Source organism: Mauremys reevesii, linkage group 2 (genome assembly GCF_016161935.1).
Source record: "Mauremys reevesii isolate NIE-2019 linkage group 2, ASM1616193v1, whole genome shotgun sequence".
NCBI lineage: Eukaryota > Metazoa > Chordata > Testudines > Geoemydidae > Mauremys > Mauremys reevesii.
In genome coordinates, this window is record NC_052624.1 from 106,679,013 (window position 1) to 106,703,894 (window position 24,882).

General features: G+C 44.2%; 2 long non-coding RNA genes across 4 annotated transcripts in view; one reads left to right on the top strand and one right to left on the bottom strand.

Moving 5' to 3' along the window:
* Positions 1 to 1,135: 1,135 nt before the first annotated feature.
* LOC120396727 overlaps positions 1,136 to 24,882 on the bottom strand; it is a 34,861-nt gene continuing 11,114 nt past the window's right edge. Inside the window, exons 1-3 of one of the 3 annotated variants that reach the window (XR_005593330.1) lie at positions 8,455 to 8,602; positions 6,052 to 6,164; positions 1,136 to 1,420 (exon numbers count right to left, since the gene is read on the bottom strand). This is a non-coding gene — a long non-coding RNA (uncharacterized LOC120396727). Of the gene's footprint in view, positions 1,421 to 6,051; positions 6,196 to 8,454; positions 8,603 to 24,882 lie in introns of those variants that run through there. The other 2 variants (XR_005593329.1, XR_005593331.1) reach the window with 2 other exon arrangements.
* LOC120396726 lies at positions 3,226 to 4,398 on the top strand. The gene is made up of 3 exons (XR_005593328.1): positions 3,226 to 3,303; positions 3,861 to 3,914; positions 4,195 to 4,398. It is a non-coding gene; the product is annotated as an uncharacterized LOC120396726 (long non-coding RNA).

Sequence of the window (24,882 nt, forward strand, 5' to 3'; positions counted from 1 at the left end):
TGTCAGGCCACCAAGGATTCTTATTTGCCCATCTCTTCTCCCAAATCTCTGGGAAGATTTGATTTAGGTTTGTTTTGAGTTTACATGTATGTTCAGGACAGTTTTTATTTTATCAGTACTGGTTCTTCTTGCACTGATCCCTAGGTGGAAGAGACAGGAACAAATCCTGAAAAGCCAACCAAGAGAATGAGCTAAAGTTTCCTAGCCTAAATAAATTATTTGGGCTTTTTTTCCTGCATCTCATAATAAATAATTTTTTTACACAACATTCACATAGTTGTCTTCCCATGGGTTTGCCTTTCAATCCTGATACGGCTTTATATCACTTTTCTACTCTGTGCAATCTACTATGAAATGTGCATTTTAATAAATCAATAACATATTTTAGGTGAGTTTGAAGTCCTTGGATGAGCCAGAATTTCCCAGGCAATGCAAAAGCTGGTGACTTCTTAATATAGTGGATAAAGAATTATAAATGAAATCTGTTTTAAAATTAAATGAAATAGCAGAACTGATGTGCTTCCAGGGCACAAACCCTTCACAGTTTATATATATTTATAGTTCCTATAACAAAAAATAAATCCAACACATCAACATTTAGAGCCACAAACATTTGGGGTGAAATCAGGCAATGTACCATAGCTGTCTTTTCTCTGAAATAATACAACACACAATCCTATAGGCACAATGATATAGGCAATACTGTTTTCCCTTCATCTTAGTTACCCAGTGAAAATATGAAAAACACAACTGATTAAGACTGGAGGCATAATATAAATCTCCTGCAAGAAAATATCAGTAATTAACAAATTATAAAAAGAAAACTTTACATAACAGTCCCCTTTATGGGCTAAGAATGCTCTAAAGTAATTTGTATGTAGATTGGACAAATGCTATGGGAAACTGATGCATGTTTTACTAATGCACTGTGTTTTATGCAAGAATTGGTGAAATGTGTTTATTACAGTTTTTCAGAATTTAGCTACAATAGCCTCTTTTGGTTTAGCCTGGGCAAAATAAATGATATTAAGATCCTATGCAAGTCCATTTTAAATCTGATCCGGCAGAAGTGAGACATGTTTTCTGTTCCTTATTCATCCTTATTCAAAAACAAAGCATAAACTCATTATTAAAAAATAAATAAAAGGTGGTTAATAGGATACAAAACAATTCTGATGGACTTGAACTGCAACTAGTAATTCATGTGAAGTATGTAGAAATCTAAGCACCATATAGCAGCCTCCAATAGCTGTTGGCATATACTAAATACAATTTCTTTCTTATCTTTCCTATAACTGAGATAAGCTCATTTTTTATTTAAATTTTGATGTCACTGATTAAATACTTTTTCCTTTCTCCTATAATGGTTGCTGATCCTTCCTCACCTTGCACTCAACCGTTCTTTCACTTGATACAGAATCTGTATCACATGCAAAAAAAGGAAAATAAAATGTTTAAATTTCAAGTGGGCCTGACACCTTCAAACAGGATTACATGAATGTGAACTAGAAATCTTTTAGTTTTCACCTGCTGCATGTACATAGGGGAGTTACAGCCCAGCACGTCAGTGTGTACTTAGGGTGACCAGGTGTCCAGTTTTCAGCTGGAACACCGGGTTGAAAAGAGACCCTGGCAGCTCCGGTCAGCACTGCCGACCATGCCGTTAAAAGTCGGGTTGACGGTGCTGCAGAGCTAAGGCAGGCTAGTCCCTACCTGTCCCAGCTGGCACCGCGTTGCGCCCCAGAAGAGGCCAGCAGATCTGGCTCCTAGGCGGGGGCGAGGGTGGCACAGGGCTCCGCATGCTGCCCCGCCCTGACAGTGGCTCCACACTCCCATTGGTCGGGAACTGTCTAATGGGAACTGTGGGGGGCAGTGCCTGTGGGTGAGAGTGGCTTGTGGAGCCTTCTGGTCCCCCTGATTAGAACCTGAACCTGCTGGCTGCTTCCGGGGTAGGCGCAGCGCGCTGCCAGGACAGGCAGGCAGCCTCACTTAGCCTGGCTGCACCGCTGCCCGAGAGCTGCCCAATGTAAGCCTACACCCCAACCCTGAGCCCCTGCAAACCCAGAGCACCCCTTCACCTTAAACCCCTCATCCCTGGCCCGACCCTCGAGCATGCACCTCCAGCCAGAGCCGTCATCCCTCCTATACCCTGACCCCCTGCCACAGCCCAAACCCCCCTGAACCCCTCATCCCCAGCCCCACCCCAGAACACTCACCCCATCCTGCACCCAAATCCCTGCCTCCACCTGCAGCCCCCTCCCACACTCTGAATCCCTCAACCCCATCCCCAGCCTGAAGCCCCCTCCTGCATGCTAAGCCCCTCATCTCCAGCCCCACCCCAAAGCCCACACTCTCAGCCAGAGCCTCACCCCCTCCCACACCCCAACTCTCTGCCCCAGCCTGGAGCCCCCTCCTGCACCCTGAACCTCTCATTTATGGGCCCACCTGAGCCCACTCCCCCAGTTAGAGCCCTCACCCCCTCACACACCCCAACCCAGTGAAAGTGCGTGAGGGTGGGGGAAAGCGAGCCACCGAGGAAGGGGGAATGTAGTGAGTGGGGGCAGGGGCTCAGGGAAGGGGCAGGGCTAGTGTGTTCGGTTTTGTGCAACTAGAAAGTTGGCAACCATATGTGCACTGCAATTCACACACCCATAGAGCAAACCGCGGAGCTGTGTAGACCAGGGCTGTCTCCAGGCACCAGCATTCCAAGCAGGTGCTTGGGGCAGCAATCTGCAAGGGACGGCAGTCCATGCATTTTTGCCCCCAAGCAGCGCGCCGAATTGCCGCCGCAGATGGCGGGGGCAGTCCATGTGCCATTAGGGCGGCACGCGCGTTTCCACAGCGGCGGCAATTCGGCGGCAGCTTCTACGTTCAGCTGTCTGCAGCAGCTCAGCTTCTGTCTTCTGGCTGAAGATAGAAGCTGCCGCCGAGTTGCCGCCGCCGTGGAAACATGCGTGCCGCCCTAACGGCACGCGGACTGCCCCCACCGTCCGTGGCAGCAATTCAGCACGCTGCTTGGGGCGACAAAAACAGTAGAGCCGGCCCTCGTGTAGACATAGCCTAATATTGGGGATAGTCATTCACAATTTTCACTAGCAAAGCACATTGTAAGTAAAGAGCTGAGGACGTACACAGACATCACCAAATGCTTTGGTTTGTTCCCTAGGTTCCCTAGAGACAAGCTCTTCCACCACTTCTGTTGCCATGGGAAATCAATAGAAGACAGAGTCCTTGCTTGGAGATGGCAGCCTCCAGGGTGGGCCTTTAGGATTATTGTGATAATTGGGCCTACAAATGTATGAAGTGAGTGAAAATGTTATAAGATGACACAATAACCTATGATAACAAATGTTGATGAGAAAGGGTAGAGAAGGGAGCCAAAGGATAAATTAATACAAACGAAAAAGCCTACTGATAGAACGTAAGGGCTGTGTTATGATCATGTTTGGTAAACAAGAAAAGTGTGGAACCAGAAATCAGTGAACTAAAATTGGTGTGTCAGCAAGTAGGCCTAATTGGTGGACAAAATAATGAGGGGATGGGCTATCCCACCCACCATTCCCTTTGTCAGCCTTTAAGAAAATTACTTTGGGGAGAAAATTTGACTGCTGAAGTGAACTTCCCCATCATGGGTGCCACCCACCCACCCGCGCCCAATCTCCTGGGACTCCAGGCCTTCATTATCCTGATCCTGAGAGATGTCCTGACCAGACTGGGCCACAGAGGGGGACCCAAATGACACTGCCACCTCTATCCACTCCAGCTGAGTCCCAAGACATCTGGGATGAAATGGGATTGGATTTAAACAACAGCTCCAATCCATCTTAAATAACTTCTTCTCTTTTCCCTACTGTCTCCAGCTGAACTCTGAATACCACCTGGGATGTCAGCCTTTGTTGCTCTCTGCTGCCCAGGTATTTTTTTCCATTCCTACCTTATTTATTCTCTTTTCCATCTCTCCCCTTTCTTCCCTTCTCTCTAAGAGTCTGGCTTAGCTGTAAATCTATGACCAGAAAGAGACAGCTAAAAGCCATGTCCTACACACCTCAATGCTGGTATGAGTTTGACAGGTCTCAAAGTGACTCTTAAGACTGTGGGCTGGGCCTGTATTTTTTCCATAGAGAGTCTGCAAGTGAGAGTCAACACCAGAGACAGAAGCTGCATTTTCTCTCTCCTTTTGAGTGTGTTTTCTAGGAACAGGATCAGACTTCAACTACAATAGCAATGACAGCTCCAGCCCATCTCAACTAACAACTGTCCTTTTGGGGAAATGAGAAGACATCTTTAATACCATGGAAGAGACTGTAAAACAGTCTTTTCCTTCTAAAACCTTCTCCAGCTAAAGGGAAAGGGAACAAGGAATGTCAGTAAAGTGAAAGCATTATTTAATACTTTGCATTTCAAATGCTCTATTTATTTCCCCTTCTTTTCTGCATCTTTAACAAAAGGTTAAAATTATTTTTAATAGTGTGCTTACCAGGGTAGTAAGCAGGCTGTGATATCTGTATACCAAGCCCTGGATCTGGTTTAACACTATTTAATGTTGGACAGTGACTGAATTATGTCAATACTTTTAGTGTATATAGTACATCTAAATTAATACAACAGGGCACCAGCTTTTTGTGGAAGAGAACTGCATGTTAGGTTAGGCAGATGTGCATATATGTAGGAAAAAATCTCTCTCTCTTTTCCCCTCAGTTCCCACTGGTTGCATTCTTAGATCATCTTTAAAAGTGTGTGAGCTAAGCTCATGGTTTGTTCTCCTTTTGGGGCTGACTTCTGATCTCTGAGCTCAGCTGGGAGCTGCAAAGAGCATTTTGCAACTTCCTCCTTTGGATTTTCTACTGTCCCATTTACACCAGTAAGTGTAGCAAAAGTACTTAGTTCTCCTTAGGTTGTGGCCATAAATATCAGAGTGGGAGCTGCTGGGTGCTATCACTTTTCAAAAGTCATCCCTTATTTATCTGCCTAAAAGGGCACAGAGATCTTTTGAAAATCTGGCCTTCGCCATGGATGCTGAGCCCTTGAAAACCTGGCCTTTAGGACAGTTTAATGAGCCCTTTGGGCCATCAGAACTGCACAGAGAAGCAGCCTCCCCCTTTCTTTTCATCAGTGGTGAGAGACAGTTCTCTTCGTGCAGTTTGTCCTTTATTGCTTGTGTCTGAAGGGCAATAAAGAATTCTCAGTCTTTTATATCTATGGCACTGAGTCAGTGTTTACTGAGGTGGGTGGATTGTGATGAGTGCCCCTTTCTGTAATTCATGTTTATGTTTGTGAGCTTTATTTAGAAGCTCAGGGAATGGGAATACCCACTCTGAAAATTGCTACGATTCCAGTCTTTTGTTACTGATGTTTTTAAAGTGCTCAACCTAGTCATCAGCCCTGTTTGGTCCAACCATCAGTTAGAAGTTTCAAAGCTTAGGTCATTTCATCTCTATATTAGACCACAGCTGGTCTACTTCAAAGCAAAGGCGGAGACTGATGGATTTTTACAGATGCTCACGGGTGGCAAGTCACATTTGAATTTCCTTTCCATTACGTGCATTGATGAGCTCAACAAGGGTTGGTCTCAGTTTTGTCAATTGCTCACCACATCCTCATCATCTCTTGTCCCTGGAGGTCACTTGCCATGGCTTATGACCATTGATGTGCTTTCTCTCTCGATAGGGCAGCTTGGTGCACAAATACAAACAAAAGTGTTCAGATGCCTGGGTGAAAGGCGACCTTAGGGAAACTTAGATAGAAAGATTTAAAAAAAACACATGAAGGAAACTAAACGAGCCTTCTTCAGATAACAAGGCTGCTCTCATGTTGAGGGTTGTCCCAGATTTGAAGCTATAAGATAGTAAGGTTACAGAAGAAAGGGCTGAGGGGCCACCTGGAGTCTGATTTCCTCTTATGCGAGGATTTTACTAGAGCTGGTTGGGAATTAGGCACCCAACTGGCATTTGTGTCTTTGAAAATCTCCACAATAATGACTTTGTTCAAGCCTTTTCACTGGATTCCTATTCACTTACAGGTGAAATTCTAGTTGTTAAAGACTTGAGATACCTGGGAACTTCATGCCTGGTCATGACAGTAAAGATCTTCTGGGAAACTGGTGCTGTTGTCTCCTTTGTTAAATGATACATGACTAGCAGAAGCTGAACCATCACCAATTCCTGCTGCAGTAAATGAAAGGTGCCATCTTCAGTACTTTAATAAAAACAACAAACAACAACAAAAAAGCCACTTTTATTTAGATGCCTAAATATGGATTTAGGAGTCTAACTTTAGGCACCCAAATTTGAAAATGTTGGTCTCTATATATTAGAACGTATAGTAGCAATAGCTATTTCATGTATTACTGAAAGTACCTGTTAAAAGGTTCAGACTTTCTGCAAACATGAAGTGTCGTATTGTAGTTAAGTGGTTACAGTCAAATTTCTACTGCAGAAAGGAATAGAGCCCACATATCAAATACTGCCAATGAGTACTTCATGATCTCATTGTTGTGCATACGCTGTTCCAAACATTTCACACACCAAAAGCAAAAGCAGGTCTGCACCAAACTGCAGGCTGCATGTGTCTAGGCCAGCGTTCTGCAAATGTGGCCACCAGGGGATTTTTCTGCGGCCACCACAGCCTCCTGGGCAGAGATGGTGGGGAGGGGATGGCAAAGCAGCGACGTCTCCCTGCAATACCCTGCTGTTGCTCCTGCCTGCCTTGGTGTTTGCTGGCACCACGAACCGGCCCCTTGCTGGCCTGCACCATGCAGCCTCCTGGGGGCTCCAGACAGTGTCTCTGCAGACATGTGGGGCCAGTGTGTGCGCTCAGCAGGCTTCAGCCCCTGGGCTCCGGCTCTAAGATTCAGCCCTGGGTAGCTGGGCTTGGAAAAATTGGCACAGCGTTCACCAGCAAGGGTGGTGGCTGCACTTTGAGGCCCCCCCAAAAAAAATTGTTCTGAGAACCTCCAGTCTAGGCACTTGTATCAACTTTCTCATCCTATTCTCAGTTGCCTGAATTTAGGATTGTGTGTGTCTGGTCCTCAGTTCTAATTACAGTAACTCCTCACTTAACATTGTCCCAGTTAACATTGTTTGTTTCATTGCTACATTACTGATCAATTAAGGAACATGCTTGTTTAAACTCCATTATAACGACTTTGGCAGCTGCCCGCTTTGTCCACTGCTTGCAGGATTCCCCGGAAGAGCAGCCCCCCCCCCCTCCTCGTGGGGATTAGAACGGGGCGGGGGCAGCACCCCCCCATCAGCTCCCCTAAATTCCCTGTAAGGTATGTGGCTCAGCAGCTTCCCAGCAGCAGTTCAACTGTCCCTCCCCCCACTGCAGTGCTGCTCCTGATCTGCCCTCTGCCTGGGAGCTGCCTGCTTGCTGCGGGGGAGGAGGAGGAGGAGGAGGAGAGAGGGGTGCTGATATCAGGATGTCCCCCTGCTCCTGCCCCCCCCCCCCAATCCCCAGGGGCGGCTCTAGACCCCAGCGCGCCAAGCAGGCGCTTGGGGCGGCCGTTTCCCGGGGGGGCGGCATTTGGCTCCGGTTGAGCTCCCGTCGGCATGCCTGCGGCAGGTCCACCGGAGCCCGGAACGAGCGGACCTGCCGCAGGCATGACTGCGGCGGGTCCCGTCTTCCCGCGGCTCCGGTTGAGCTCCCGCAGGCATGACTGCGGCAGGTCCGCTGGTCCCGGGCTCCGGTGGACCTGCCACAGGCACGCCGGCAGGAGCTCAACCGGAGCCGCGGGAAGAGGGGACCCGCCGCGGGACCGGGGAAGGGCGGCGCAGCGCTCCGCGCTGCTTGGGGCAGCCTACTTTCTAGAGCCGCCCCTGCCAATCCCTACCCCCTCTCCACAAAGCAGAGGAGGGAGACAGGGCTCAGGGACAGAACCTAGGGAGCTTGCTGGAACCCCATGCTTCCTGTCACAGCTGTTTAAAAGGGCAGCATACTTCAAGTGGGGCCAGAGTACTTAAAAGGGGCAACGCATGTCTCTCTCTTTCACTCATGCATGCATCCCCCACAGCACCTGTGCAGCCGTGCATGTATAGTCAGGAGGACAATGTAAAAAAAATACAGTACTTTTTTTTTCATTTAAAGTTAAGATTTTTCTGTACATTTTTTAAATTTACATTTTTTATACATTTTGTAAACTTTTGTATAAGTTTATAAAACCAAAAGCATATAACATTTAGGAACTTATGTCACCGTTCACATCTGTACATCATCCTAGAAAGATGTTTACTTGTACAAATGTTAAACTTTAGCCTGTCATTTGTTTTGCCGCTTCATTTTTATGTTGGCACTATCACACATTTAGCATTATTCTATAGAGTGAATTTCCTCATTTGCTAGCTGTCCATACTCTAATGAAATTCAATCATACTAATCTGTGTGCTTTAACAAAAATGCAAAAAATTTACCAAGTTTCTGCCATTATATCAACCACTTTATCAACTTCACATTTACCTGACATATCTGTATAATACCAACTCTTCTTGCACTAACAGTTTTCAGATGAACAGATGAGTGGTACACTCCAGATGGATAGCATGGGTTCACTGCAAAAACTGAAGATTATGAAGTGTTTACAGCCACTGCCCTGCATCTATTCTGTTTCCTCCCTCCTGCCTCAGTCCATGCTGCCTCCTAGAGTGAGGGGCTACATTAACAACAGTGTGTTAACCCTTGAGGGCTCAGCCAAGTGCTAGTTCATCATTTAGCAGCCAGGCATTACTTGGGAAATATTCCACCCTCTTACTCCACCACCTCAACCAAGCTTCACAATCATTCACTGCCGTGTATAATATTAAACTGTTTGTTAAAAATTGTTTTAAAACTTAGACTGTATATGTATATAATGTCTTGTCTGGCAACTCCTCCCCCACATTTACATTATTTCTTATGGGGAAATTGGATTATCTTAACATCCTTTTGCATAAAGTCACATTTTTCAGGAACATAACTACATTAAGTGAGGAGTTCCTGTATAGAACAGAAAACTGATGAAATTCCATTCTCACCTCAGTAAAGTCTATTGGTAGAACAATAACAAACTTTAAAACCACTGTGTGTGATAGGACTCACCATATTTGCCATTTACTGACTGCTTTGTTGATAACCTGGCTGGAAAAGTAAAAGGTATGCATAAGTAAACAGTTTTATTGCAATACTGGTCCTTTGCAGAATCAAGGGGGAATGAGTTATTCATTTGCATATGAAGACTAAATATATTGCCATTTGCTGTAATCATATGAAACAATTTAGAGACAAGCTTATTTCTAGCTGTATCTGTTCGAGCCGGCTGGAAGTTTGAGACTTTTTTTTTAAATCTGAAAAGGGCAATTTTTTCACAATCAAATTTTTGTACAGAAATCTATCAGTTCTGACAAAACTTTCATCACAAAGGTTTCTCACACCCAGAATGGAATTGCTGGGGGGAGGGGAAGGGAGGGAGAGAGACAGAGAGACAGCCAACCCCAGAACAGCCAATGGTTAGAACACTCACCTGGGATGTGGAAGAGGCAGGTTCTGGTCACTGCTCCTGAGCAGGGATGTAAACCTAGGTCTCCTATATCCCAGGTAAGGACCCTAATCACTGAGCTATGGATAGTTATTCTGAGGTGGGGTGGTGTCTCTCTTCACCCAAGCCATTTTAATTGTTTCTATTGTCCTAAGTGACATCGATCCACCTATACATATAAGTGAAAGGTGATAGGGATTCAAAGCTTCTGATTTAACAATACTTCTGTCTTTAGTTGTGGCTAAATGGTAGCTTCCCTAGCACAGGAACAATGGGGAAGGGAGGGCACACAGAAACTCCTTTCCCATCCCATTAAGAAGGCCTTAATTTGTCAGACAGCACTCCCTGAATGGAAAGGAGGTGCTAGTGCTGCAGAAAGTATTTATGGACCCAGAGCGGGTGTCTCTTGGTGCAGCTAGGGTGTGATCATGAGCCTAATTCTCCCTTCCCCTGCCCCCCAACCTGTATGGCTGCTGAAATGTGTTGGGGGCTGTATGGGCATCACACCCATTCTATTATACACTTAGATAGGAAGGGATCACTGAATAGATACACTTTTCTATGGCAACACTCTGAAGCTACAATCTACAGGATGAACCATCACCACAACACGGGATCACCACTTCTGTTCTCTTGTCAGCCCACTCCTCCAACTCCTCACCCCTAACTTGCTCCCATGCTCTAGCTTTGTTCCTCCAGCCCACTCCAGCCCCCTCACACACTTCTTGCTTCTGACCTGCTGCTTCTTTTTATATCTGCCTCCATTTCTCTCCTCCTGAAGGTAATTCAGAATTGAGAGGCTGAGCTCTGCACTTCTCCACCTCACTCCGGTTCTTTAACATGACACCTCTCAAAAACATTGTAGGTCCCTGTTGCGTCTCATGCGGGCCGGATAAAGCACAACAACCAATATGATTGCAAGCAGAATCATTTATTGTGTATAATGCATCATATTATATAGGCTTCTCCATGTTAGCAAACGTCAGACACACCAACATCACATTGCTGCTGATTGGTTCTTTGTCCGATACACACGCTTTTCACATGCATGGCCCTTTGCTCACTGGTTCCCCATTTCCCATGCAATCCATCTAATTATGGTCTTGTTTATCACCTTGAAACCGATCCCAGCCAGGCCATCTGGCGCCTGCCTCCTCCTGGCTAGCTCCCTACTTTCTCACAACAACTTTATCTAACCCCTCTGTCCTTGTGACCTGCTGCTGTAACTTTCCACCAAGGCAGGATAGGGATGAAATATCCCCACAGGTCCCCAGTCTTGTTAATAGTTGTTAGTGGTCTGTCTTTGGCCAGCCCACATGGAGCAATCATTCCTATCAACCACAGAGGAGCACCATTCCCTTTGCAGTGGCACTGCCTGAATTTCCCAGCAATGCACCCATCACACATTTTTTCTTCACTGTTACAACAAGGCACAAATAAAATACACTTGAGGTCTTCAATCTTTAAAAATAGCAAAGAATACCAAGGAGCTAGAGCTACTATTTTTAGAGCCTTGCTTCTGGGACAGATCTCTCTTGCTGGCACAACAGGCGCTGATAAGGATGGCTTTTTTACACTCACTTTAATCACTCTATGAAAGCTTGCCATGAGACACTTGCCTGAATCCAGCAAAGTATACAAATCTCCACTTCAGCTGCTATTCAAACAGATGATATTCTACCTACTACAACTAAACATATTGAACAGAAAGTAGTAGTAATTGAATATATTATACATAGTATTACTAACGCGATCATGGCTCTTCAGCCTGTCCAACAGTCTGGACTAGAACACCTCTTAGGCTCTGTCTACACTAGAGCCTATGCTAACGTATCTATGCTGGCAGAGCCCCCTAGTGGAGAAATAGCATATGCCGACAAAAGGATGTTCTGCCAGCATAATAAAACCATCTCTCTGAAAGACATTAGTTTTGCCAAGAAAAGCATGCTTCTGTCAGTATTGTTGCCTCTACACTGGAGATTTTGTTTGCTCAGTTATGTCAGCTGGGGATGGGCGATATTTTCCATACTCCAAGCCATCCATAGCTATGTCAGCAAAACTTTGTCATGTAGACTATCCCTTATTTTCTAAATCTCTACAATTGATGCCAGAAAGACATCAATGTTAAAACATCTTTCAGTCAAGTTAAAGTACTCTTTTCCTGATGGAAAAATAGAGAACAAAATGAGTGAAACACAAAAAACTCAGCCATCAGAGACAGATGAAAGTTATTTTACAATCTCCACCCCTTTTCCCTTAGTTAGGAACGAGTTAGTGTTTTCACAGTGTGAAATACTAACATTCAGTTGTTTGTTGGGAGATCCTACACATGCTTAGGCCTAAAAAGTTCATTTAAACTGCAAATAAATGTCCAAACTTTGTGTGGCTAATCAATATCTGAAGTACTACAAAGATTCATTCAGTACATAAAATCTTCCATAACTTAAATGTATATTTTATCTGTTAAAATGTATCAACTTATTTTAAAATAATCAAACCTTTGTAAGCATGTTTTGAAAAATAAAAATCCTCTGATATGTCAAAATTCTCACCTACTTCCCCCCCCATAATAATCCACAAACAAATATGAAATATAGCCCTAATGTTTAATTACCCAAGGATGAATACAATATTACAGTATTTCTCTCCAAGTGTAAATGATGGTCTAACTCACATAAAACATACAAATTTGACACATGCAAATATATTGGATTCAGTATTTTCTTTATGAAACTGATAATCACTGAAAAATATCAAAATGTTATTTTTATTATTGGGAACGATATTGTGGAATTGACTCTTCTGTCAACGCACACTCAAACCTCCCATCAGCATCCGTGAAATTACACATCCTTATGAACCCTTAAGTGTCCTCTGCGGAAATATGTCCAAAGTTATTTTTAAAGTTAGCCAATCTGATTCTAAAATTTATCCATCAAAGCAGGAAACAAACGTACCATTGGCCTATGTATCCTATCAAAACAGCTTGAACTTTAAATTGAGAGTATAAAATACTTGAAGCAACAATTTAATGAACAATTCATGAGAAATCTATAAGTTGAAATCCATTCACATAAATCAGTTGTTGAATAAATCTGAAGAGTAGAAACATGGAGGGAAACAGTAATCATTTTTCAGATAATTTTTCATGAACAGTAGAAAGGGCTACATTTAATGACCAAATTGTTTACTGCAAATAATTCTGCCGGCCCTAATCAAGAGAGACACACCTTATTCCCACAAAGATTTCAGAATGTAGCATATAGGGCCATGCACCCAGGTACTTCAGTGCCTTGTAAGCAGCTTAACTCAGGGCAGTTAGTATAAAATGATACACAACTGCCAACTAATTTCAGTGTCATCAGAACTCCAGTTCATTCTGAAAACAAGCTTTTTTCATAGCTACTTCATATTGCACAGCACAAAGGGAGCAGCTGCCTCTACCTAATGGGAGGCAACAGAGGCAAATCCATTAAACAGAATTCAGCAGAAGCTTTCTGGTACAGTGGCCTTTAGCTCCATTTTTAAAGGTTCAGAGAGTGTATGTTTTGAATCCATGTACTTCTAAGGGAACCAACTTTAGAGTTAGATTTATTGCTTTTTTCCTCCCATCCCACTTGATTTCCTCAGGGGTGTCTGTTTAGGGTCCCCCACTCTTCACTCTGCACTCCCATAGTGGAATTCAGTTTTATTACTTGCTAGTGGTAGTGATCATTCAGCTCTACAGATCGAATCGGGCTTTCCAAATGCCAGTTTCTATGTTTGCAGATTCATTTTTTTTCCTCACCATTCTCAGTAGGGTTTTCATATGCAAAGATCACAGAGAAACTAATTGCTTGGATATTTTCAAAGGTAGGAAATTTTTTCCCCAGCTTTCTGAGTGTTACTTGAATGCATATAAAGAACCCTGCAGCTTACAAGAGGGTCACAGAGACAGAAGTGACCCACTTGACATTCTCCATTTATTTGCCTGTTTTGAAGTTATTAACACATGTGCACAGTGTGTGAAAAGTGAGTACAAAATACTACTAAAACTATAAGTATAACCTACTGGTGAATGTGTTCCAGGTCCTGCTCTGTGCCCGAATCCTAGGCTATGGGATATTCTGGCGTGAGTCACCCAATCTGTCATGTGGAAGCCATTCCGCTTTGCATAAATAATTAAATATGCATTGGACACAAGGGAAAGTGACATTGACGATAGTCCAGTGGTTGGGGCACCCACCTGAGAGATGAGGAAAACAGGTTTGAGCAAGATTTTCCCATCAAATGGGGGCAAGGAAGAGAAATGAATCAGGGTCTACCACATCCCATCTGAGAATCACTGGGCTATCAGCTATTAGGGAGTCTGTCCCGTCTCCCTACCACCAGTGTTTAGAGTGGAGTTAGGCATGTGCTGTTGCTCGACTTGCAAGAAATGGCTTAGGCACATGACTCTGGAAGAGGGTTCTCAGCTGTGGCTCACATTCAGAGATAGGTACCTCAGTCCAGGCCAAACGTAGGCCTTGGCTACACTTGCAAGTTAGAGCGCATTCAATCAGCCCTGAGTGCCCTAACTCCTGTGGTGTCCACACTGGCAGAGCACCGTGGCTGTAGCACTCCTGGTAATCCACCTCCACGAGAAGCATAAACCTTGCTGTGCCCCGGCTGGAGCACCACTGTGCCAGTGTGGATGCTCTGGTCTATTAATGTGCTCTGATCGGCCTCCAGAAGTGTCCCACAATGCCTGTTCTAGCCATTCTGGTCATCACTTTTAACTCTACTGCCCTGCCCTCAGTTGACCAACCATCAGACCTGCCCTTTATATTCTCTGGGAATTTTGAAATTCCCCTTCCTGTTTGCTCAGTCAGGCATGGAGTGGTCTCAGTGCATCTTTCCAGGTGACTCCACGTGCCATGCGATCCCCAGGATGGAGGAATGGCGAGATGCTGGACCTCATCAGTGTTTGGGGGGAGGAAGCTGTCCAGTCTCAATTGCACTCCAGCCATAGGAATTACAGATATCAAGGGCAGATATTAAGGGCCATGATGGAAAGGGGCCATGACCAGGATGCAGTGCAGTGCAGGGTTAAAGTGAAGGAGCTACAGAGTGCCTACCACAAAGCCCGCGAGGCAAACCGCTGCTCCAGCGGTGCCCCCACAACCTGCTGTTTCTACAAAGAGCTGGACACAATACTTGGGAGCGACCCCACCTCCACTCCGATGACCACCATGGACACTTCAGAGGCCGTAGCAGCACAGAGGAGGAAAGCAGAAGTGAGGGTGCTGAGGGGGGCGGGGGCCCCGGAGCCACAGGATAGCGCGGCATCCCTAGATGCATGCAGGCCGGATCTGTTTTTAAGCCTGGAGGAGGGTAGACAGTCACAGTGGATGGTGCTTGTGGAAGAACAAACAGCAAAGGAGGTACCCAGTATGTGGCTTTTATTTTGGGAAGATAGTTGTTCGGTGCAGGAAAGAAGGGTTGCAGAAAGAAGGGATAGGGCTGTGTGTATGCCTAGATGCAGAATAGGGCATTGATGTGCTCTCTCACATCACGGTTATCAACCTCAGTGATCTCTTCAAAGGTCTCATGCAGAAGCTGGGCAATCCGCTTGTGCAGGTTCCTTGGCAGAGCTACTGTGCTCCTTGTCCCAGTAAGGCTAACATGTCCACGCTACTGTGCCGTGAGGGGCACGAGGACCATTGCAAGTGGCATATAGGCCAGGGTGGAAGCCGCATTGTAGTAGAAGACGCTCCCTTGCTTCCCAGGGTCACCCTCAGCAGTGAGATATCTTCCAGGATGAACTCATCCTGTGGAAAATGTGGGGACAGTATTCAGTATAGGGGCCACCTGCAGCTGTTGACTCTCCCCAAGGCACAGAATCCCAGAGGACAATACGGTCCTGAAACAATCAGTCCCCCTTGTCCCTGTACTTACTCACTATTTTGTGGCTCCTGAGGGTTATGTGCGCTCACTTTGGGATGGGCACTTTCTGCTATTGTGTACACTGCACTCAGGGCCGGCTCCAGGCACCAACTGAGCAAGCTGGTGCTTGGGGCGGCAGATTCCAAGGGGCGGCATGCCATCCAATCCTTTTTCTTTTTTTTTGCACTTTGCCGCTTCCGCCACCCCTGCAGGTTTTTTTCTTTTTGGTTTGCTGCTCCTGACACCCTGGAGGGGGCGGCGGCGCGGAGGAAGGGAGCTGCTGGGAGCAGTGCCGGGTCTGCAGCAAATCCAGCATGGCAGCGTGCGTCCTTCCCTGCGCACCCACTGGAGCGGCGCAGAGCCCTCCCAGCAGGTGGCGCGGCAGGAGGGGCCGCAGGGCGAGCATCCCGCTTAAGGAAGCTCTGGCTGCCCCCCTTCTCTCCCCTCCCCACCCCCGCTAGCTGGGGTGTGCACTCTGCTGCCTGGGGTCTGCAAGGCTGGGAGTCCCCCTGCACCTGCGCTCCCGTCGCCCCACAGGTATTTTTTTTTCTTTTTGTTTTTTCTTCCCTTCGCCGCTCCTGCAGGCCGGGCGGTTTGCTTCGCCCCCCGCCCCCCCCCCTTTGCTGGTCTGGCCGACAGGTTTGTTTCATACCCGCCCCCCCTTCGTTGCTCCAACTGGCAGGCAGGTTTCACCCCTTTATTGCTCTGGCCGGCCGGCAGGTTGGTTTCCCGCCCCCCCGGCCCTTACTGTTTCCGCTGGCTGGCAGGTTTGTTCCCCCCCCGCCCCTTCGCCGCTCCGGCCCCCGCACAGTTTTTTTTTTCCTTTCGCTTGGGGCGGCAAAAAAGCCAGAGCCGGCCCTGACTGCACTTGTCTTTAAGTATGGCCAAATCATTGCTCTGTCTAGCGTGAACAATGCTGCCTCTATCAAGTGACGCATTTTGACTTTACAGATGAAACCTTGAGATCCCAGCCATCCTTGTTATCAACAGCCAAAAGAGTGCAAAGAATCAGGACGCATTCATGAAGAACCAAAGAGGACATGCTGCATGAAGTCATGCAGCAGTCCCTTACTGAAAATCAAAAAAGTACAGGAGTGGCAGAGACTGAAAGGAGGCTCCATCAGCAAAATGCATATCGCTGGCACCAAAGAACAAAGCGGCTCCTAAGCATTATGGATCGGTGCCCCTCCCCACCCATCCCTCACAGCCCTTGTCCCAAAACTCTTTCCTTTGTGCCCCCATGTCACCACCAACCCACTTCTCCCAACATCTGGTTTCTTATTGCCACCAGCTGTCTCCAACACCTGTAGCTTCACCACTCAGCCCTGCTAACTACGACTCTTACCCCTGCACTCAACCCCATCACCATTCATTTTTGCCAGCATGAAGTGCAGCACTCATTGCATGACACTCCAGAAACGAAGGCTGAATATGATAACAGGACATATGCAAATCTGCGTTTGTACTGTTCCACACCCCTCCCCCTTCCCTCCTCCCACACAGCACAGATGTATCATGCCCTTTCTGTTTCCCAAGCAGTTGTGTTTCTTTTCAATAAATTATTTTTTGGCTTTGAAAACATTCTTTATTTCATAAAGTAAAATATACCTTAGCCCAAGAAAACAACAGGTATGCCAAGTCAGTGCATCATACATAGCAAATACAGATGCCTACTAGCATTGGAACCACTGCACTTCACTCCTGGGCAGGGCATCAAACATTACTGGTGGCTTTCAGCAACAAATTGCTCCTGCAAGGAATCCCTAATCCTTACAGCTCCGTGCTGGGCCCCTCTAATAGCCCTGCTCTCTGGCTGTGCAAATTCAGCCTCCAGGTGTTGAACCTCAGTGGTCCATGCCTGAATGACGCTTTACCCTTCCCTTCACAAATGTGCTGGGGAGTGCAGCATGCAAATATAACCATGGGGATGCTGTCCAGCTTCCCATACAGACAGCACCAGTGGCCCTTTAAATGGCCAAAAGTACACTCAACAGTCATTCTGCACTGACTCAGCCTGTTGTTGAACCACTCCTTGCAGCTGTAAAAGCTCCCTGTGTAGGATTTCATGAGTCTCAGCATTAAAGGGTAAGCGAGGTCTCCAAGGATCACAATAGGCATTTTGACTTCCCCTACAGTGATCTTCTGATCTGGGAAGAAAGTCCCGGCTTGCAGCTTCCTGAACAGGCCTGTGTTCTGAAAAGCGCATCATGCACCTTTCCAGATCAGCCTGCGTTCATGTCGACGAAACTCCTACGGTGATCCAAAAGCACCTAGAGAACCATAGATAAATACCCCTTCCAATTTATGTACTCTGAGGCTAGGTGGTTTGGGGCCAGCATTGGAATATGCATCCCCTCTATCGCCCCTCTGCAGTTACAAAACTCATTTGTGCAAAGCCAGCCACAATGTCACGCATGTTGCCCTGACTCACGGTTCTTCTGAGCAGGATGTAATTAATGGCCCTGCAAACTTGCATCAACATGATTCCAACAGTTGATTTTCCCGCTCCAAATTGGTTAGCGAACGATCGGTAGCTGTCTGGAGTTGCCAGCTTCCAAACTGCAATAGCCACGCACTTCTCCACCGGCAAGGCAGCTCTCAATCTTGTGTCCTTGCGCTGCAGGGTGGGGGCAAGCTCAGAACACAGTCCCATGAAAGTGACTTTCCTCATCCTAAAGTTCTGCAGCCACTGCTCATCATCCCAGACTTTCATGATGATGTGATCCCACCACTCTGTGCTTGTTTCCCGAGCCCAAAAGTGTCATTCCACTGTGAAGAACATGTCCATGAATGCCACAAGCAATCTTGTGTCATATGCGTTATACAAATCGACATCATCGTCGGAATCCTCACTATCACTTTGTAGCTTAAGGAGTAACTCGACTGCAATTTGTGACATGCTGGCGAGACCCATCAGCATATTCCTCACAAGTTCAGGATCCATTCCCACAGACCTAAAGGGAAGACAGAGCACGCAGTACAAAAAATGTTGAAAGATGCTGCCAAATGTGGATGGAAGCACAGGGATTGCTGGAATGTGAAGTGATGCATTGGGACAGGACCCAGAATGCCCTGCACCCCCACCCCCTTCCCACAAGCCACAGCACCAGAATAGGATGAGGTGCTCTGTGGGATAGCTGCACTGCTCCCAGTGCTGCTGAAAGTGCTGCAAATGTGGCCACGCCACTGCGCATGCAGCTGACAGTGTGAACACATGGCAGCACTTTCCCTGCTGTGGTCTCCAAGGGCTGGTTTAATTCAAAGTGCTCTACATCTGCAAGTGTATCCATGCTGTTACCTAGATCCCTGAGGAGGGGACATGCCCCTCGTGTTGGTATCTTCCATTGGCTAGCTTAAGCAGCTTCCCAACTAGCTTATTGGCATATCTGGATTCCATTAAGGCAGCTATCTCTCACTACGCATTGTCTAGGGAGCCTAGATGCCAATCCAGATTTTATGGATTTCACAGGATAGTTAGGTTCCTAAATGTTAAGCATTGCAATGTTGAGTGTTGTAGTACCTAAGTCCCTTTGTGACTCTAGGCCATACAAACTAAGATTTTTCAAAGGTTCAATATTCATCCAAATTTGGGCAGGTTTTTCACAGGATCTTTAAAAGGCACATTCCTGGCACAAATGCTACTCCACTAGCCAAATTTCATTGTCTCTGCTCCAAAAACATGGAGGCGCTAGAACTTCTCAAGAAAGGGTTGTATTTTTTTTTGAATGGACAAAACAACAAAAGAATGGCCAAACTGGATCAGATCAATATCTTGGTCCATCTAGACCAATATCTTGTCTGCTGACAAGGGCCAGTGTTAGCAGCTTTAGAGGGAATTAACAGAACAGGGCAATCATAGAGAGATCCATCCCCTGTCTTCCAGTACCAGCTTCTTGTAGTAAATGATTTAGGGAGATCCAGAGCATGGGGGTTGTGTTCCTGACTATCTGGGTTAATAGCTATTGATATACCCAGCCTCCATGAATTTATATATAATATTTTTTGAACGTGCTTACATCTTGATCTTAACATCCCCGGCAATGAGTTCCACAGGTGCACTGTGAGTTTAAGAAGTGCTTCCTTAGGTTTGTTTTAAATTTGGTGTCTATTGATTTCATTGGATGGCCCCTAGCTCTTGTGCTATGTGAAGGGGTAAATAATACTTCCTTATTTAATTTCTCCACACCATTCATGATTTAATAAATCTCTGTTATATCCCTCCTTTGTTGTCTCTAATTCTCTATTCTAAGTTGAACAGTACCAGTCTTTTTAGTCTCTCCCCATACAGAAGCTATTCTATACCCCTAATAATTGTTGTTGATCTTTGTAATTTTTCCAATTCTAATGTATCTTTTGTGAGATAGGATGATAAGAATTCAAGCATTCAAGGTGTGGGTGTACCATTAATTTATATAGTGGCAGCCTGATATTTTCTATCTATCCCTTTCCTAATGGTACCTAATGTTGTTAGTGTTTTTGATTGCCATTGCACACTGAGAAATATCCACAATGACCCCAAGATCTTTCTTGAGCAGTAAGAGCTAATTTAGAACACATCATTTTGTATATACAGTTAGGAGTTTGTTTTTCAGTGTGCATTACTTTGAACTTATCAATATTGAATTTAATCTGCCATTCTGTTGCGCTGTTACCAAGTTTTGAGAGATCCTTTTATAACTCTTCGGAATCAGCTCTGGACGTAAGTATCTTGAGTTATTTTGTATCATCTGCAAATTTTGCCACCTCGCTGTTCACCCCCTTTTTCAGTACAGGTCTTTGGGGATCCCACCTCCTTCCAACTATGAAACTCACCATTTATTCATACCCTTTGTTTCCTATCTTTTCCTATCTGATCCATGAAAGCACCTTCCCTCTTGACTCCTTACTCTGCTTAACAGCCTTTGGTGTGAGATACTGTCAAAGTCTTTAGGAAAGTACAAGTAAACTATATCAATTGGATCACCCTTTTCCACATATTTGTTAACCCCTTCAAAGAATTCATGCTGCACCAATCTATTAGATTAACCTTCCCAAAAGCAATGTTGACTCTTCCCCAACATATTGTGTTCCTCCACGTGTCTGATAATTCTGTTCTTCGCTATAGTTTCAACCAATTTGCCTGGTATTGCAGATAGGCTTACTGGCCTGTAATTACCAGGATCACTTGTGGAGCCTTCTTTGAAAATTGGTGTTACTTTAACTATCCACCAGACATCTGGCACTGAGGTTGATTTAAGTTACAGGGTACTAGTTAGTCCACAGTAGTAGTTCTGCAATGTCAAAATTGAGTTCATTCAGAACTCCTGGGTAAATACCATCTGGTCCTGGTGACTTATTTCTGTTTAATATCTCTTTTACACTTGGACTTGCCAGAGTTTATTCTCCTTTCTATTTTCCTAAATAGGGTTTGCCTCTATCCTCCCCTTTTACTCTATTGTTTACTGCTTTTTGTACTTTGCTTTTTTATTTTAAATTTGAGGGTATAAATTTAGTTTAAGGCTCTATGATGGTATTTTAAAAACATTTCTATCCATCTTACAGGCTTGTAACTGTAAGTCACCCTTGTGATTGTTCCTTTTAATTTCTTTTTAATTAGCTTCCTCATTTTTGTGTAGTTCCCCTTTTGGAAGCTAAATGCTACTGTGGTGAGTTTCTTTGGTATTTTCCCCCTTCAAGTATGTCCCTACTACTGTGGCCTTATTATTCAAGCATGGCATTTCTTTCCATAGAGATTTCATGGAAGAGTTTACAGAAAATGTTTATTAGGTGTATCTGGCTATCCCATTCCCTCTCTAAACTCCCTCACAAAACTCCCATTTGCTTGCTCTTCTGGTTACTTAGGAGCTAGCTTTTTAGACCCCTGTTCTCCCTGAATTAGCTCCACCCCCTTGTCTAGGGATCCTGAAAGGATTAGGGATCAAGGGATGGCAAACTAGATCCTCCTTAGGGAGTTCTCAGTCTTCCCTAACAGGTCACTAGGCTCAGAACACAGCCCCCTCAACAGACCACATAATAAATTTCCATCAAGCTGGTACGTGGCAAGCAAGTAAGCACACAAACAAACAGACCACAAACTCAACCCAAGGGTCATATCATCCCAAGGCTCCTCCTTCACCCTCACAAAAAACTCTCCTCTTTGCTATTTTACCCTAATGTCATTCTCAGAAATAACAACCATTTTAGCTGAAACTTGCCAAAAATACTCAGCCTGAGGCAGATATCCAGCAAGGAAAATTGCATCCCAAATGGTTAAAGTTTGGCAAAATTATCATCAACTGAAAACTTTGAAGTACATATAGCACTATCAGCTCTGCCTATAATAATTATGACAAAGACTCTCTCCATATTCCCCACTTCCAATTTAGATGTGTGACACTAATGTGCAATTCCCTTTTTCCAATAAATAAATAAAAGAAAAAAGAAAAGAAAGAAAAAGATTTAAAAAAAATTAAATTCAAAAAGAGCCATTTCCACTACTTCACTTTTCTTTAAAAAAATATTTAATTTAGATAGCTGGGGAAGCAGTTTTGATTCATTTACAGTTCAAGATCATTCAAAACAAATAGTATCAAAACACTTCGTTTAGATGGAATAGCACAACGTGGAAAAAAAAAAGTTTGAGGTTAAATGAACAATCCAAAAATGAATCTTAAAGCAATGCAATTAAACTAGTATTGGATAGGCAATTACGGATGGTATTTATATGAAGACATTTAACTTATAGAAGTGATTTTTAGTTTAACCCATTGATATTTATGTTCAATTAACAGATTAGTTAAATATAGATTAGTTTTTAAACATTAGGAAAAAAATTAAGTAAAATCAATGTTTAAATGTTAAACGTTTACTAGTTTGTTGTTCCTATGGTTATCTTGTTACACACAAACATTTTAGACTAATATTAATCTATGGAAAACAGGAATATAATTTAATATTTCAGTATTTACTGAGTACATCATTTTAAAATTAGTATGTGGGCGCTACTATACATGTTTCTATTCTAGCCCTTATACTACACACGCTAAGTACAATTCATGAGTTACATATATCTTTGTGATACATTATGCTGCAGTTTCCATGGTGTGAAGCCCCCAAGAGTCCTGACCAGAGACCTGGTCATTTAATAAGACCACTCACTGAGGGCAAGCTATTTAGGCCCAGAACATGAACTGTGTCATTTTAAACAAAATGAGCTGCCACTCTGTTAAAAGTTTATCCAGAAAGAACTCAGCATTAAACTATTATGTTAACACTTCTGGAACTCGAAAGGGTTATCCTATTAGATTCAAATATATTGGCAAACCTAGTATGTTAGATTTCAGCTCTAAAATCTAACTGTTGCCCTGGCAAATTCACCCCCTTTCTGTCTGAGCTCACAAGCTTGTCTCTTTCACCAACAGAATTGGTCCAATAAAAGATATTACCTCACCCACCTTGTCTTTGTCATATTTTGGGACTGACACAGCTATTATCCTGCATATTGCCAGTAGATGGCATTTAATTTTATTACAAGTTGCTCTATCATCTCAACCCATGCTATCTGCAGTACTTGCATATCTTTTTTACAGGGGTACAGCATCTGAGGAGGATGTTCCCTCAGACTAAATGCTAATGTAAACCTAGAATGAAACAGTGCATTCTCCTGAATTGAGTGGGATCAAGTATTTATTACCAGGGACAAAAAAAGTCAACCTGGTGTTGTTGAAAGATTATATCACACATTTTAGACAAGTACTCCTTAAAATATTAGTGTAAGAATGCCAGGACATTCTAAGTTGAATGTTTGATCATGCTGAGTGATAAGCATTCTCAATGTCTCTTGAAAGTCATGGAAACTTTGTACCTAGTAGGATTGGATCATACAATTCCATAACTACTTCTCCCCCTTGTATTACCACTGACAGAAGCTCTCTTTCTTGAGGACATTTCTAGAATGCTACCAAATAATTCTTGTGCACTGACAGAATAACCTATGCTCATCCATTCATTGAGATCATCGAACACAGGGTCCAAGTGGAAGATCTGCCTTGCTGAAATAATTGTTCAAAAAAATAAAAAGCAATGCTTCATTTTAGAACTCATCCCTTATCCACCTCTCTTATTTTATAGACTTTTCTTGAAGGGCAAACCGCTTTCTTGACAGTCCCTCTAATGATATTAAGTAACTGTTGAGAAAGAGTAAATTTTAGGTGGTAACTCAAAGTCTGATCCTGTTTCTTTTTTAAGAAAAACAGGACACACACCCACACACAAAAAGGAGAAGAGAGAAGAAAGGTAGAAGTTAGGGAAAAGCATAATTGGAGTAAAATACAAACATGGTTTTACAAAAGTAGATTGTGTGAGACCAACCTGATCTCCTTCTTTGAGAAGGTAACTGACTTTTGGACAAAGGAAATGCAATAGATCTAATCTACCTGGACTTCAGGAAGGCATTTGATACAGTTCCTCATGGGAAATTATTAATTAAATTGGAGAAGATTGGGATTAATATGAGAAATGAAAGGAGGATAAGGAACTGGTTAAAGGGGAGACCACAACAGGTCATGCTGAAAGGTGAACTGTGAGGCTGGAGGGAAGTTACCAGTGGAGTCCCTCAGAGATCAGTTTTGAGACCAATGATATTTAACATTTTTAGTAATGACCTTGGCAAAAAAGTGAGAGTTAATAAAATTTGCGGATGACACACACAAAGAAGATATGTAATGACCTTGAAAACTGGAGTAACAGAAATGGGATGAAATTTTATATTGCAAAGTCATGCATTTAGGGAACAACAAGAATTTTTGCCATAAGCTGGGGACATATCAGTTGGAAGCAACAGAGAGGAGAATGACCTGGGTGTACTAGTTGATCACAGGATGATTTAGAGCCACCAATGTGATGCGGCCATGAAAAAGGCAAATCATAGAACATCAGGGTTGGAAGGGACCTCAGGAGGTCATGTAGTCCAACCCCCTGCTCAAAGCAGGGCCAATCCCCAGACAGATTTTTGCCCCCGATCCCTAAATGGCCCCCTCAATGATTGAACTCACAACTGTGGTTTTAGCAGGCCAATGCTCAAACGACTGAGCTATCTCTCCCCCAAATGTAGCTCTAGGATGCAGATGAGGTATTTCCAGTAGAGACAGGAAATTGTTAGCACCATTACACAAGGCACTGGTGAGACCTCATCTAGATTACTGTGTACAGTTCTGGTATCCCATATTTAAGAAAAATGAATTCAAACTGGAACAGGTGCAGAGAACGGTTACTAGGATGATCAGAGGAATGTACAAAGTACCTTATGAGATGAGACTCAAAGAGCTTGGCTTGTTTAGCCTAATCAAACAAAGACTGAGGGGAGGTATGATTGCTCTCTATAAATACATCAGAGGGATAAATACCAGGGTGTGGGAGGAGTTATTTAAGTGAAGCACCCATAGTGACACAAGAACAAATTGATAGAAATTGACCATCAATAAGTTTAGGCT